This window comes from Passer domesticus, chromosome 4 (assembly GCF_036417665.1).
Source record: "Passer domesticus isolate bPasDom1 chromosome 4, bPasDom1.hap1, whole genome shotgun sequence".
NCBI lineage: Eukaryota > Metazoa > Chordata > Aves > Passeriformes > Passeridae > Passer > Passer domesticus.
In genome coordinates, this window is record NC_087477.1 from 76,736,453 (window position 1) to 76,752,121 (window position 15,669).

At 46.3% G+C, this 15,669-nt stretch overlaps 1 long non-coding RNA gene across 1 annotated transcript; it reads left to right on the top strand.

Annotated features, from left to right (window-relative positions):
• Window positions 1–327: 327 nt before the first annotated feature.
• Window positions 328–4,645, top strand: LOC135300117 (uncharacterized). Its single transcript, XR_010361999.1, has 3 exons — window positions 328–780; window positions 2,146–2,361; window positions 4,500–4,645. It is a non-coding gene; the product is annotated as an uncharacterized LOC135300117 (long non-coding RNA).
• The last annotated feature ends 11,024 nt before the right edge of the window (window positions 4,646–15,669 follow it).

A 15,669-nucleotide genomic window follows, 5' to 3' on the forward strand; every position in this document is an offset into this window, starting at 1 on the left:
AGTCTGTGTTTTCCAGACTGGGAGAAATTCATTCTCCTGGCCATCATTTGTTTCTTTGCAGCTGGGATAGAAATACTCTTATTTTACTGACCACAGGACTGTCAGGATGATTCCTGGGAAGATCTCCTCCAAGAGGCTGTGCTTCCCTGGCTGTGCCTGCTTAGGCACTGCAATGCCAGTGCACACAATTTTCAATATTTTCTTGTGTATTCTGGGACTGTACACTGCTGACAGAGCCTGCAGCAGAGCTGGGGCAGGCTCAGGGGTGCTTTGGTCTCCCCTGTGCTGCTGAGTGCTGCTGGAGAGCTGGTCCTCTTGACTTTTAACATCTGACATTTTCTGTCCCCTGGCTCTCCCAGCAGGACCCATGTGCCACAGCACCCTCATCATCCTGGTGGCAGCTACTCTCTCTAACTCCAACACAAGCCTTCCCTGATGGATTTTCTGCACCGTTTTGTAGCCTGGCTGTTTTATTTTTTAATTTTCCCGCTCTGACTGGAGGCTGACGGGGTCTGTCTCCTTTCTGCCCGCCCAGCCCCAGCGGATTTCGGTTGGAGCAGTTTAACGAACGTGGCCTCATTGTGCTGCATTGTTTTTGTGGGTGCCTGCACCTTTCAAACCAGCCCCAATTAGTAGAGCGGGGGAGAGGAGGGGGGGGGGGGGGAAGAAAGGAAGTAAATAGAGGCAAAATGATTCAGTTTTCAGCAAACGTGCAGCCTGTTTGTCAGACAGATGGAGCCACGCAGTGGATGGCTTTGCTGCAGCCTGGCCCCCGAGCAGGTGGGTATTTTGGAAACCAGGAGCGGTTTGTCCCGCTGATTCGTGGCCACGCAGCTCACACAGGACATATGTTGATTACAACTTGCCTCAGCTCCTGCTGTTGCAGGCATCAGAACGTGTCCACCCCTCCCCACCGGGCTTTAAGGAGAAATTGCTGGAATAAAAACAAAGAGAAAAAGTTACAGACACTTGTTGCATTGGAGCGGGAAGGACAAATGAGGGTTCAGAGCCACCCAGGCACGATTTCACTGAAGTACTAATTGCCAAGTGCCTTTCATTAAGAGGCCATCGTGGTTGTCCCAGCAGCATTTTGAACATATATGCAGATGGGCAGATGGCCCTTTGCTGTAGTAGAGGCAGACCCATCTAGTGTTACAGATGGATTATTATGTTGATTCATCACGAAAAAGAAAAACTTATCTCACAACAGGGCACTCGTTGGGGCACAGTTCCTCCTTGAGCTTATGTTTCTTCTCAGGATTGCCAGCTTTTACTGCTTGAAACACAGTTTTCAATCAGCAGGGTTAGTGTTTTCCCTTCTGTGCAGCACAAAAGAAAAAGAGAAAAGTTCAAGGGCCTGTCTAAGAGTAAAAGGGTCTTTTGGGAAACCTAGAAGGAGTTGTATAACTTAACCTGCTGCTGGGCAGGGAGGGCACCTTTCCTAAGTGGTACCAACTCTTCATCTTTCTTACCTGTGCTGAGCTGTGGTCATTTCTAGGTCGCTGTCATCAGCAACAGAAACATTGTGTTGACCTTATGGGAGAGAAATCATTTTAAAGCTGAAGTTAACTTGCCCAAAAGATGATGGTTTAGCCTCAAGCACCATCTGTTGGGTTGGTAGATGTGGTAGATATGAATCAAGCTATTGGGTTGGTAGATATGGGTCCAAATGCCTGATCCACCACTATGGTGGGATGAAAATGGAACTTCCACAATGAATGCAGAGAAGATGCAAAGGCTGCATGGTGTCTTGCCTGGTTATTTTGAATTTTGAAAGTGGAGGCAGAGGAAATGTGAGGTCTGCTCGCCCCAGTCCAAGGGAAACAAGACAATGAAAGAAGTGGATGGGTGAGTTATGTCAGACCCATGGTGATCATTCTGGGCTACATATTTTGTCAGAGTCCTCTCTAAGGTTGTTTTTCCCTGTGGAAATCCTCCATGGGACACTGGAGAGTCAAGTACATCCTCTCATGTCTCTCACCACCAGCCCATTGCAGTTGTGACAAGAACATCACTCTTGTTTCACCCTCTTTAAAAAAAAATAAATGGAGGGGGGAAAATCTAATTTTCTGCTTGACCTTGATATCTGAATGCTGAATTTTGTATCCATTAGAGAAACTCATTTCCTGCTCCTTATCTACCCAGCTTTTGTAACTGGGTGCTGTCACCCTGAGCAGAGCTCTACCAGAAGTTTGGCCAACAAGAGAAAAGCAAACACAAGATGAACTTGGAGATATGAAATCTGGAGCTGCACCTGTTGCAAACAAGGTTATTCTGAAGCTGGGTGTCATTGCACACTTCAATAATGAAGCAGCAGCAGAAGGTCCCACTAATACAAGCAGAAATTGCCCCACAACTGAGGTATGCATCCCTATGATTGTGTCACTCTGCAGGAGCTGTCTGTCCTGAGATCACAACTTTTCCCTTTATGAGATGTGGTTTAACACACCCACCACCCTAGGGAGGTCTGAGGAGTTGAAAATCCTCTGATCACTCTGGCATTTCTCCAAATAAAGGCAGAATTTTTGTGCCAAACCCTGAAAATTAGCCCCCAGAGACAGCTTAAATTTGCCAGTTGTTACTTGGAGAGATGTGCCTCCCACCCAGGCTGGATGCAGGATTTCAGATTCCCAGATGTGTCTAGACAGTCATCAGCTATGTGAGTGTCTGGTTCACAGGCTGCCTCGATGATATCTGTCAGGGTTTGGGTCCAAACAGTCCCCCTGAGTTCCTGCACATGGGGCTTGTGCTGCTCTGTGGGGCTCCAACATGTGATGAAAGCCTGCAGATAAGGGATATCTTCAATAAATAAGCAGGACACTTATCTGTGGTTGCAGAACAGACAATCATGGAAGGCAGCAGAATTTAGGATAGACACACATGTTAAATACCAGGAAAAAGTGGTTATATAACATGAAGAAATATTGCACAATGCAGGGAAAGGGATATAGTCCTTAAAACAGAAAATGACCTTTTGGTTTTAGTTTCTGAATGCCATCAGCTGAGATTATGCAACGGCCGACCTGTCTGTAAAACAGGGTGGTTGATATTTACCTGCCTCCCCACCACACGAGCCCACAATTAATGTTTGCAAGGCAGTTGGAGGACTTTGGATGAGTGACTCTGCAGTACAGACAGGCTGAGGAGCAGCAGCCAGTGCCTCCACGTGTCTGTGCACAGCCACACGTGCCCACCAACAGCTCTCCCCAAGGAACGTTGGGGTTTCAAAGGTGCACGAGACACAGCCCACTGTGAATTAATTAACCTCACCCTGCAGTGCCTTGTGCCTGGAGACTCTGTGGCCACCCCACAGATGGGTTTGCCATATTCAAAGAAGGAAATGGTTTTTGCACTGGGCATAAAAATCCAGGCTAGACGCCTGCTGTGGGTCTTCCTGGCCTTGGTTTCATCCTATCAGAGCATGAAAATATATCTGCTAAATGTGTCACCTGTGCCTAACAACATTCACTTCAGAGGTCCCTACCCCCTGCAGCTGTCTGATGCTGCCAGTGTGACATTATTTCCTAAGCTCCATGGGAGGCAGAAAAGTGAAGTGACTGTCAGCACAGGAAGCTGTTTAGGGCAAGGTTTGGTAGAAGGTCTTTGCCTTCAGCTGCTCCCACTCTCATTTTTGTGACCTGATTTTCCAAAGAGCCTCTCGGATCTAGGGAAAAATCCAGGCTGTTTATTTGCTGTGCCTACCTGGGATTTGAAATACACTTTGAAAATATGGCCCAAATATTTCTTATGTAACTAAAAAGAGGAAAAATTGTATTTCTTAGAGTTATAATTGTCAAGGAAATGCTGGTGTCTTTGTTATCTGAGGCAGAGCCCTTGAGACTTCTCACGTCTATATTTTGCCGAGAGGCACTATCCTCCCATATGGCTCAGGAAAACAAGGCAGTCAAAGCAAAGACTGAGGGAATCGTAGGATAGCAGTGATAACATCTTCTGTGGAGTTTACAGTGACCTCATTGCTTTGCACTGTGATTTGGTTGGGTGTTTTGAAAAAGACAGAGTGAATAAACCAGGGGAAAACAAGCAGTCCATCAGTTTGAGGAAAAAGACAAGAAAAACTCTTGCCAGGAGCTTGTTTCTGTAGAAAGGAGAACCCCTAGCTGTCTGCAAAGGATGGGCTTGAGCTGGCAACAAGCTTTGAAGGTGGAAGACAGCATGAGCATTGGGGTTCTGCTGCCTTTGAAGCCATCTTTGTGCCAACGAGAACTGGAGCTTCTCTGAAAAAAAAAAAAAAGAAAAAAAAAAAAGAAATTGCAGGCTGGTGTTTCACAGAGAGAACTGATAAGAGCAAGTGGTTTGCAGCTAAACCAGGAGATAAACAGGTGTCTTAAAATGCCTTCTGTGTATCCAGGCCAGGATGAGAAAAGGGGAGCTCTTTTCTTTGCTGACTGTAAAATCAGGAAGCAACATCTGCAAAATAGAAGTTATGTTAATGTGTGGTAAGGTCCCATCCACTCTGGCTGAGGTATCTTTTTTTCTAGGTGATTCACTTCATCCACAGCCTCCATCCTCCTCTCCTGCTTGCAGAATTCCAGTTTCCAAGCTGTCAGCCCCACTGCATAAAGGAAGACGCTGGCTCAGTTTGTTAAGAACATGCTGAACATTTATAGTATAGAATGAAAAAGTAAAGGTGAAATGTGCAGCCCAGGGCTCCCAGTTCTTTCTTGTGTGCTCCTGGGAATGGAATTTTTGTCCATTGGACTTGAGCTGCTCTAAAAAGCACAGAACAAAAGCTGATCTTAAAAGTGATCCGCAAAGGAATAAATGGCAGGCTCACTCTTTGTTATTCATGTATGGTGCTCAAAGAGCACTTGAAATGGTTGGGATTTTCTGCTGAACATTTTCTTTTTTTAAAATTCTGCTTGGGTTTTGTGGGGTTTGGGTATTTGTTTTAGCACTGGTTCAAGCATATGTCCCTCCTGAAAAACACGATGGCTGGCTGGGAAACCCCTATATTAGTAACATGAGGGGACCCATGAGAGTGAAATGGGCAGAAATGGGAAAAGCTGGGTTGTTGGAGGGGTGATATTCTCCAAGAGGCAGCCTGGCTTTTGTCTCTTACTTAATTTTATTCCTGCCTGCCCTGTGCTCTGTGCCACACGATTTACTCACTAAATCATGCTCAGCAGCTGTATTCACAAGCTGGCATAAATTTATTTTCGTCTGCTGGCCAATTACACCAACTGCCTCAACTGTTGTTTATTTTCTTCTGTTGCATCCTCTTGAGTTACTGTTAACAGTGTCCCTTTTGAGCAGAGATGGGCTTTTTGGCACGGGGGCCTGTCGGCCTGCCAAACTAATGGACCATATCTGTTATTTAACTAGTTGTAAAGGCTCCAGTTTCAGGACAGCTTGCAGTTGCTGTGGCCACCTGTAGCACATGGGCAGGGCTGGAGGCCACTGCCCATGTGGGACGTGTCACCCCAGCTCCAGAGCGTCCCTTGGCACTGATCTGCCCACAGGGGGACACCTTTGGGGTTTGCCCTGGGGGGAAGAACTGCCCTTCTGTGGCTGTGCCACCTCCCTGGGCTGGGTGGCACGAGCTGGGCTGTGCCAGGGGAGCCTGCTGCCCATGAGGCCCCAGCTCACAGCTGCTCTGGGGGCTGCTCCTCTGGCCAGAGAGGGACTTGGGCATGGAGAGGCTGTGGGACACAAGAGCCACACAAGGAAAAGCCCCTGGATGCCCAGGACTGGGGAAGAGGTTGAATTAAAGGAGGAATTAGCCTGAAAAGCTGACTAGGGTAAGGACATCTTTCATGCAGTGCAGCTGGAGCTCTGTCCCATTTTGAGAGGTATCCCTGGGTACCAGTGAGACCAGCAAGGATGAGCTCCTGCCTCTGCAGGATGCTTTAGGCACAAGCACTTGCACCCTGCAGGGTCTCCTCTGATCCTTTCTCTTATCCTTGTAGGATCTGCACTTGTGCTCCTAAGCTAGGCCTTACAACCACTTTTGCCTGCTTCTAGGGAAAAGTGGCTCTTGTGTTTGCAAACTGAGGTTTGGCTCCTATTTAAAAAAAAATCATGTTAAACCAGAGCCCTACAAGTATTACTGCAGGAGCAAGGGCTCTGCAAGTGCTGCAGCAAATGCTGCCTCCTTGCCAAAGCAATCTGGACAGGGCAATGTCTTTCCATAACTATCTGGCCACATGCCTGAGCTTTGTAGGCTAAAAGTGTTCACAGATGAGCATGACAAGCAAACTCAGCAGCCTTCAGGGGTGAGATCTTCATTGCCTTTGAGTCACTTTCATGACAAACCCTGTGTGATCCCATGGCAGAAGGGCCTCAGTTCTAGATGTGCTGTTGGCTCCTTGACAGCCATGACTCTGCTGGACACAAGAGTTGCCTGCATCCTTTTAAGAGCCACAGTTTCAGTGGCTGTTTGCCTTTGCTTGGAGGCCTGTGTCAAAAAGCTGGGCTCTGCAAGCATCCTCTGAGGCGTTTGGCTTTCTGTCCCCCAGAGAGTGGCAGGACACCCCAGCAAAGTCAGGCCTGGGGCTGCCAAGTTCAGAGTCATTTTCTTCTCCCAAGTGCTCGAGGCTCTCTGGAGCAGAGGTTGCACTGGAGGCTCACCCATAGCCCTCAGAAAAGCTCCCAATAAACAGGAAAGACCCGCAGGGAGGCCAACAAGATGGAAGTCAGTCCCGCTCTGACCTTTTGTTCTTCCCCTCCCCTTTTGTCTTCAAATTAACAAGGTGTCGCTTGATTTGTTGCTCAGAGATGGAAGTGGAACTCCTTCCTTCAGAGCTCATGGTGGGGCTCAGCAAGGCCTGAGGCGAACAGGGAGGCTTGGGGGGCTCTGCATGGCTGTGGCTGGACCCCATTTCCAGCTGGGGACATGCCACACCCTGGCTGCAATGGCACAGTGCTGTCAGTACCCCCACAGGCATTGTCTGCAGTGGAGTTTTGGGGTACAAGGGTGCCGGGCATTATCTCAGCCCACTGTCACTTTTTGTTTTGTTTCCTTCTGTAATGTTGCTGATGTGACGGGGAGGGAAGCCTTTTGTATACGAAATGTTCTCTCCATCCTCTCACTGCAGTCTCCCAGAGCACCAGAAGGTGGTCAGGAAAAGTTCCCCTGTGCTAATGGGGCTTGTCCTGCTCTGAGGGGACAAAGGACCATGGCAGGAAGCAGCTCTCTCAAAGTACATCTCTTCAAAACTGAGCAAAAAGGGCTGGTCCTCTTCTGTGTGACCTATTCCATCCTTTCCAGATTTAACTGGCCTCTGAAAATATGAATGGATGAGAAAATTCTGTGATACAGAATTTGTCCTGGAGACTGGAGGCACGGTATAGTGATAAGGATACACAACTTGTGTATCCTTAAGTTGTGAGCAAGAAGGGGAAGTGAGGGCTCTGCTGCATGCCTGAATGACCAGGTCTCATTTCTCTTCACCTGGCCCCTCTCTATCCCCATGACTCTCTCTTGTGAGGGTACATGCCCTGATCCCGTGTCTGAGACATCTTCCAAGAACCATGGGGCTTTGAGTCTTTTCCAGGTGGAAGAAGAGCTCTTTTCTCATGCCCTAGGTAAGCTCCTGCCAGCAAGCAGTGTCACAGAATGCAGCTCCCAGCAGCTGTTCTCAGCTTGTATAATGCAATTTCAGCTGCCTTTCTGTAACTCACCTCCAGCACTTGGCTCTGCACCCACACAGACTCCTGACTCCTCTGTCAGCTGGAGCCCCACTGAAACCGTGAAGGGAGCTTCCTTCCAAAACCCCTTCTCTTCCTCCTGCCCAAGACTCCAAAAGAGTGTGTGAGGATTTGGATCCATTACACATCTGCAAGACACTTGGCTGCAGAGAGCCAAGGCTGTTTTGCTTGTGTGGCTCAGTGGGGGTGAGGTGGTTAATGACTAACTTGTAAAACTGCTCGCTGCATGGGTGAACCTGAGTAGGTGTTTTCAGAAACAGCTGAGCCAGTTTCCCCTGTCAGGATGGGCTTGGGTGCCAGCCAACTTTCCTGTCACACACTCTGCTTGCAAAACTTTGTGGGGCTGAGTTTTGGTTTCCGAAACCTGTCAGGCACAACTAAAACGCAGAAGTGGCATTGCTTGGTTTTGCAGGACTCCATAACAACATTCTATAAGAAGCAGAAACAACATTCTGTAAGAAGTAGAAGTCAAAATACCACTGCCAAAAATACTACTGCATCCATGATTACACATTGGTTATACTAGGAGCAGAAGCCCAAATCCATCTGGAAGATGGTTATCATACCAAGAGCTCAAGGGTCTGTACAAAGTGTCTGGAAATCTGGGTTTGAGAAGGGGTGGGAGCTCCAGGATGTCATTTTGACATCCTATCTCTTAATAACCTACATTGTAAATTTTCCAGTACATTTAAGCACCTTGTATGAAAATCTTTCTAGCATGGGTTGTCCATCAGACATAAATTTGTCCAGCTGTCAGAAAAACACTTGGCAGTTCAGGTCTCTGCCTCTTATAGGAACATGTAGCCCAGAGATAGAGAAAGTTCTTTGTGATCCAAGAGGGAGACAGCTTTTCTTTCACTGGACTCATTACCTGGGAACAGCTACAGGTGAGTCAAATTTTGTGCACCAGGCCTGATTTGGCCCATGGAATTTAGTTCCTGTCCACTGCTCTTGGTGCCCAGGCCTTGTCCTCCAGGCTGTTGAACCTGCCACAGCCACTGACACTAATTTTTCTGCAGAGAGCAGAGATTTCTAGAGCAATTAGCTCTCTTACAAAACTGGAAATAGGAGTTTCCACCCACTGATACCATTAATAAGTAAACAGTAGTGGCCTTGAACTGGAATCCCTGCTGTTCCTGATGCCACTTGAAGACTACATGGTTGTTAAAGTCCCATCATGGAGCCTGTGGGTGTGAAAGATGCATCTTATGTTGAGCCATTTGTCCTTCACTCTTATCACACTTGAGCACTTGTGAGTCAGAGGTCTGTCTCTTGTTTCTTCCCTTCTCTCACTCTCCCTCTGCAGGCTGAAATGGGGGGTTTCTGGTGGACCTTGTCACATTTGAAATTTGGCCATGAAGAATGAAATATTGAAGTGGTGTCAGGCTGCTATTTGTCCTGTCTTCTGCATACATTGTGGGTGGTACCTGGGTGCCCCTGGGTATGAATTGTGCACAGTTATGCTTTTTGCAAGGATCCTATGCCAGGGTCAGGGGAAAGCCACCCCACAGATGGAGCAGCCAGTTTCTGGTGTCACTGCATGTGGGGACACACCCCACCATCAGCTCTTTGCAAGCTGCAGAGCTCATGCAGTCACTTGGCACGCAAATGCCACTCCAGGTCTCTGATCAGCATTTCCCTCCACAAAATTTCAGGGTGTGCAATGGACTTTTAATTTTGTTCTCTGCCCTCTTCTGATAAATGCTATCATTCTCTTTTTCAAAGCCTCTGGCCTGGAATTTTCAGACAATTATTCACAATTATGTCAGCTCTTTTTCTGTGTATGGCTAGGATGATCTCTACCACATAAATTAATCTGTGTTTATTGATACTGACTTTTAACTGTGGCTTCATTGCCTGGCTATTCATTGTCATCTTTCCACCATAACTCACATTCAGGCTTAGATCAGAAGATCTTGGATAACCTTTAATACTTGATAATTCATCATTTCACCCCTCACTCATTCTTTTTCCAGATGACTGTGATTGCACCAATCACCTGAAATTCCAGCACAATTTACAAGGTGTTTGGGGACTTTCCAGGAACTCTTCTTCTGTTACATATGTCAGAATGTACAAATAAATGCAAAAATATGGACCTGTATGTGTGCATTCATACCATCCTTTATTCTTCTTTTAACTTCCTATGTTTTCATCTGGTATGAGTTTATTATAGTCCATGACAATAAATTGTTTGGAGACTTTACCAATTATCAGTGCTTTACAAAACCAAGGGGCAGTGAATCAACCCAGCTGCTCTGTCCCTCATGGTTAGCAATCCTTCCAAAATATCTGATAGAATTTTTAGGTACAACTTTGCAGAAACTGTTTGCTTCCATTGATTGATTGGTCCATTGAACAATCTGTGGACAGAATCACAGACACACTGGATGGGAGGGACCTCTGGTGATCTCTAGTCCAACCTCTACTCAATGCAGGCCATAAGAGGTGAGACCAGCACACCTTTTGTGCCATCTACTCTGGAAAACCTCCAAGGGTGGAGTTCACACCTCATCTCCACTTACAGGTCCCAAAGTTGCCAGTCTGAGCCTTCTGAGCTCACCTGGGAGCCTCCTCTGCTCCCCTTTATTACTGCCTCTTGCTCTACCCTCTACCACTGGCAAGAAGAGTTTCTTTCCATTATTTGTGGCTCTTCTTTCAGTAGTTTCAGTTTGGGGATTCTCCATCCTTGCAGATACTTAAAAGTGGAGCAGACAGCCCTGAAGGTGACCCTATTTCAAACAAGGGTTGGCGTAGGGGTCTCCAGAGGTGCCTTGCATCCTAAATTATTTCATGATTTTGCAATTAGGCTGAACTCTAATAGGTTCCTCCACAAGAGACATCAGTCCAAGGTGACATATTAGGAGGTGCCATCTACTAAAGCACAATTCTGGCATCCCAGGTACTGTTGGAAATCTTCCAGGCACGTAGACTTGAGAATCCTTGGCATGTTGGAGCAATGTGAACAAGCAGTTGGTCCATGTGTTCTGTTCATGTTTCTGGGACGTGCCTGTCTTGAGCAAGAAGCTGTAAATTGATATTTTGCCACTCTCTTATCTTGGATTGTCAGTCCATTTCTGGATCTGGTACTTTTTATAACAACATGGTGCCTGGAAGACAAAGCTCATGTCAGCCCTTACCAGCAGGGCATTCTCCTGAAGATAAAGAGCTGGAAAGCAGCATGTAGGAGCACAGAGTCCTATCAGAGCCAGCAGCAAAACACTTAAATGCTGAAATAATTCAACATCTGCTTGGAGCAAGAACTATCCATATGAAAGACACTGATCTGTCACAGACTTCCAGGCTGGAAGGGACTGTGATGCTCTTTCAGTCTGACTTCCCCCATGGTTCAACCACACAACATCATTTTGTATCAAGCTTGGAGCTCCCAAATGAGCTTGTGTTAAATGAAGGACTGAAGGACCCCATTTTTGGGAGATTATCCTCACAGCTGAGAAAAATACTCTCTATTTCAGTGCTTTAATTGGGCTTCCACTGGGTTTGTGTTGGTGTTTTGTTTTCGTTTGCTGGTTTTTATTTTGTTTTATTTTTTCCTGGATTACGCATTCTTCTACAGCCAGGGTAAGTTTGGTTTCCAAGAAATATTTGACCAACTTTCTTACCTTTTTAATACCCTCCACAGAACCCAGAAGAACTATTTGTGTCTGGGCTGTAGACGTTGCAGATAACCTTGACCTTTGCTTGTTTCTGCTAATAGTGATCCTCCGTAAAACAGAGATAGTACCACTTCCCTCCCTCTCACAGGTGTTGGCTGTTCAAAAAAAGAGACCATTAACATTTCTCAAATGCTACAGTGGGAAGCCAATATTAAAGCAGTCAAAGATCAGAGGCTGGATATTGCATTCCCAAATGTGGTTTAGTGCAGCAATCTTATCTACTAGAAACTAAATTCTTTGATAGCACTAGAAGACATGAGCTGTATTTTCATATATGGATATTGTTGTTCTGAATGAAAAGACATGATCTAAAAATGGTTGTGGACATCAATAAATGCATGCACTTGAAAAAGAGAAGGTGTTTGGTGTGAGTAGGGGTTAATTGTTTCACGTGTAAGGGACCTTGGGATAAGGCATTGCAGACCTTGTTAGGAGTACTTATCATAGGAAAAGGCCTTTAAAAATGTAAAACCAGAAGCTGTTCTATTTGAATCAGTTCATCTGTTTACTCTAGATGAGTCTTTTACTTGTAATGGAGCCAGTCATCTCAGCTATCAGCCACACCATTTACAGTCAAAGGCTAGACCAAAATAGCTCCTAGGTCCTTCTGATTTTCTATTTTTGTCAATGATCTACTTAAATGCTGACTATATCCCACTTAGGGCTCTCAGATCAATCTAATTGGCTAAGCACCACTGAGCTGCAGGGTGGCGAGGGCGTGGATCACCTCTCTATCTTTAAAATAAATGTGTGTGAGGTGTCCTTGTGGTGAGTGGCTGTGGGCAGGCCTGGCACTGCAGAGCCACGGCTGGGAGCTGGGGAAGATGCTCCACCTCAGAACAGGGCTGGGGTGTCCCACACTGCTTCTCTGTGGTGCAAAGTGTCACACAGGGATGAGTCAAGGAAGGGAATGCTCTCCCTCTGCCGCCTCCCGTGCTGGAGTCGCCTCGTCCTGAGAAGTCACCAGGGGTGGATTCCACTTTCCTGGAGTGCTCTCAGCCATGTGTCAGGGAGCAGTCTCTGCTCTCAGCTCAGCTATGGCCCTTGCCTGAAGGCCTGAGGAGGTGCTCCCTGTTGTCCACCATTTTTGGTTATTCATAGGTGGCTTTATTTATCTGGTGCTCCAAACACAGCGCAGAGCTGGTATTCGGGCTTGAGCAGCAGCCCAGAAATCCATCCACATTTCCATACACAGGGACTGAAAGGCTAATGCCTTTGCCTTTCTGCTACCCTGTTGACAAGTTATCCTCAGCAGAGCTGTCTCCAAGTCTGTATTGCAGAAATAATTTATCCTCTGTGGCAAAGACAGATATTGAATCAGAAATATGAGCCCTCTTCCAGATTATTCCAGGGTGAAGGCTTTGGTCATGTGTCTTGTGTAGCTCCTGTAGATCATTCGTAGGTTGACACATAGTGGTTCAGCATTAACCAGCATTAATCAGTAATTATTTAGCTGATTAGTTTCAGCTAAGTAGAAATGCAGAAGAGACTGGGTCCAGCTATCAAAGGGACTCTCTGCATACTTGCCTGTGTAGTGCCAGAGTCTCACTTCTGACTTTCAAAGCAGGAGATTTTTTAAAATCTTCCCAGAGCCCACCATTGTTGTTTATGAGACTATGTAGACTCTAAAGGAAAGTTACGAAAAGTGAATATCCTCTTTATTTTAAACATAACCAGGTGAAACAGATGAGTCCTCATGTCATCTTTGGGGAAGGGATTGGGCCAGGTGTGTGTTTGGGAGCTGTTGGGCACATCAGGGGGATTGTGCTCAGTGGCACTGAGTGCTCACAGCCTTGGTTTTGTTTGGAGAGCACGTGCAGACTGTGCAGTTACTTAATAAAAACCTAAATCCCAGCACCTCGGGACCAGACACAAGAAAGTCCTGGTGGTTTGGTCACAGGTCCCCTGTAAGGTCATAACTGACCATGGCAAAACAAACAAGTTCTTTAATGTTGTTCTGTATTCCTTTAATTAATTACACACTGAGAAACACAACTCATAACCTAGGTCTCTCCTGGGTTAGTAGTTACAAAAACTGATTTGAAAGGATCATAAGCAGCTAGGATTTTTTGTTTTTCCTTTCCTTTCCTTTCCTTTCCTTTCCTTTCCTTTCCTTTCCTTTCCTTTCCTTTCCTTTCCTTTCCTTTCCTTTCCTTTCCTTTCCTTTCCTTTCCTTTCCTTTCCTTTCCTTTCCTTTCCTTTCCTTTCCTTTCCTTTCCTTTCCTTTCCTTTCCTTTCCTTTCCTTTCCTTTCCTTTCCTTTCCTTTCCTTTCCTTTCCTTTTTTTTTTTAGCAGCAAGAAAGGTTTCATAAATTATATTTCCTTTCAGAAATTTTTGAAGAAAAAATAAAAGGGTCTGGCATTTTCCCACCCACCCATCTTGGATTTCATTCAAAAGTTCTGTGTTCAGGATAATATTTTGTCTTTGCCAAATGGCAAAATTTTGGATACCATTGTGGAATACAGGTGTCTTTTTTCTCTTCCTTCTGCTGAGGACATGCCCTATGTTTTTGTTAATGGTGTTCTTCCTGATTTGGGCTTTTCTAGTATCCTATTAACAATATACCACACAATATTTTAATTAGCAGTGCTAGTTGTAGGCAGTGTGTAAAGAGATTTTTTTCTCAAAAGTTTTGCCTCTGATACATGACAAAGGAAATGTATTAAATGAGTAACAACCCCCAGCCCATGCAGTGTGCAAACTAAACCCTTAATTACTTTGCACCAGTAACTTTCCTGGTGTTATCCTACATATCATTCCAGTGGCATTAGTGCAGGATGGAAAAGGAATGGAAATATCAGTTTTATTTGATTATATGATATGGGGAAAACTGGTGTGGCATTGCTAGTCTGAATTTAATAGCATGGGCTCAGCTGATGGGTTGTTTCATTGCTCTTCTCTGACCTGTCCTGCAGCTGAGGACACAGGAGGTCTGAGCAGACATTTCCTCTGTCTCTCTCAGAAAAAGGAAAAGCATTTGCCAAGGATATTTGCACTCAGGAAAAAAAAACAAACATTTGTGAAATTATCCAGTCTTTGGGAACAGCTTTGGTTTAAGCTGTTTGGTGTTTGTAAGCCTTATTTTTAGTGGAGAAGGTACCCCGTGGTTGCTCAAGGTACCTGAGAGCTGGACAACCTACAGGTCCTTAACAGTTTCTGGAGACTGTGAGTGCACCTCACCAGCAAATTTATTGCATTTTTCTGTCCTTTCCCATGGTGGTTGGGTGCCCCTGGCACACTGCCTGCTCCAGAGGTCATGGGGTGTTCTGGAGGGATGGGTGGTCACCAGCTGAACAGGTTGGAAATAAATAAATAAGTGCCTGGGGGGGTGTATCAAATTCAGGTCGCTGTGTGTGTGACAGGGAGGAGCACGGCAGGCAGAACGGACGGGAACAGATTTTGTTTAAATTTAGCTGCAGTGTTGTGGTTGGAAAAGGCTGATGAGAACTTGGCACTTAACTCCTCACCTCATCCTGCTCCCCCCAGTAGGGTTGTCAGTCTCCAAACACAGCATTGCTGGTGCAGAGCCTGGGCAAACACCCTTTAAATAACCTCTTCCCTCCTGCAGATTGTTTTGCTGAGCTGTTCTGTTTCTTAGCATCCACAATAGTGGCCAACATTTTGGCATGTGGAGGGGGGGGAGTCCCACACCACAAGCAGGTGGATCAGGAACTGCTGTGAACCCCCCTGTCAGGCAACCACCATCTGCAATTTTGGGTGTGTTCCATGACTCCCCTCCCACCCCGTGGTCCAGGGAGGAGATACACCAGGTAAGACAGGCCCATCTCCCATCTCCTGAAGCCAGCTGCACCACTCTGGAATGCACAGGAGCTGATCCCAGCTTCCTGTTCTCCTTGCTCTATCCCAGCCCTCTCACTGCACAGGGCAGGTGGGATCTGGGCTTGTTGTTGACAGCTGTTTATCTCCTCAGCTCCACTTCCATGCCAAGCCCCTCTGTTTGTCTTCTGGGATATGATGCCTCCAAGTATCCCCAGTGCAACCTTAGGTCAGGAAAAGCTGGCACGAGATTTTGGCATCTGATGGCTCCAGGTCCCTCATGACTACCCCCTCTGTGCAGGTCTGTGAACTTTCTGAACTCAGAACAAGTAAGGAGGGGCACTGGAAACTGTGCTGCCATCAGCTTCCTGTCTGCAGGGAAATTATGGATCCCCCCAAACTGGTATTTTGCCAGAAAGTTACAGGGGAAACATGACCTTCCCCAACACTAGGAGAATGCCACGCTCATCTGCATCCCAGGTGGAAGGGAAGCAAGCAAAGAGAAAAACCGTATTCCCTATCCATCCTTCCCACTCCAAAGGAAAT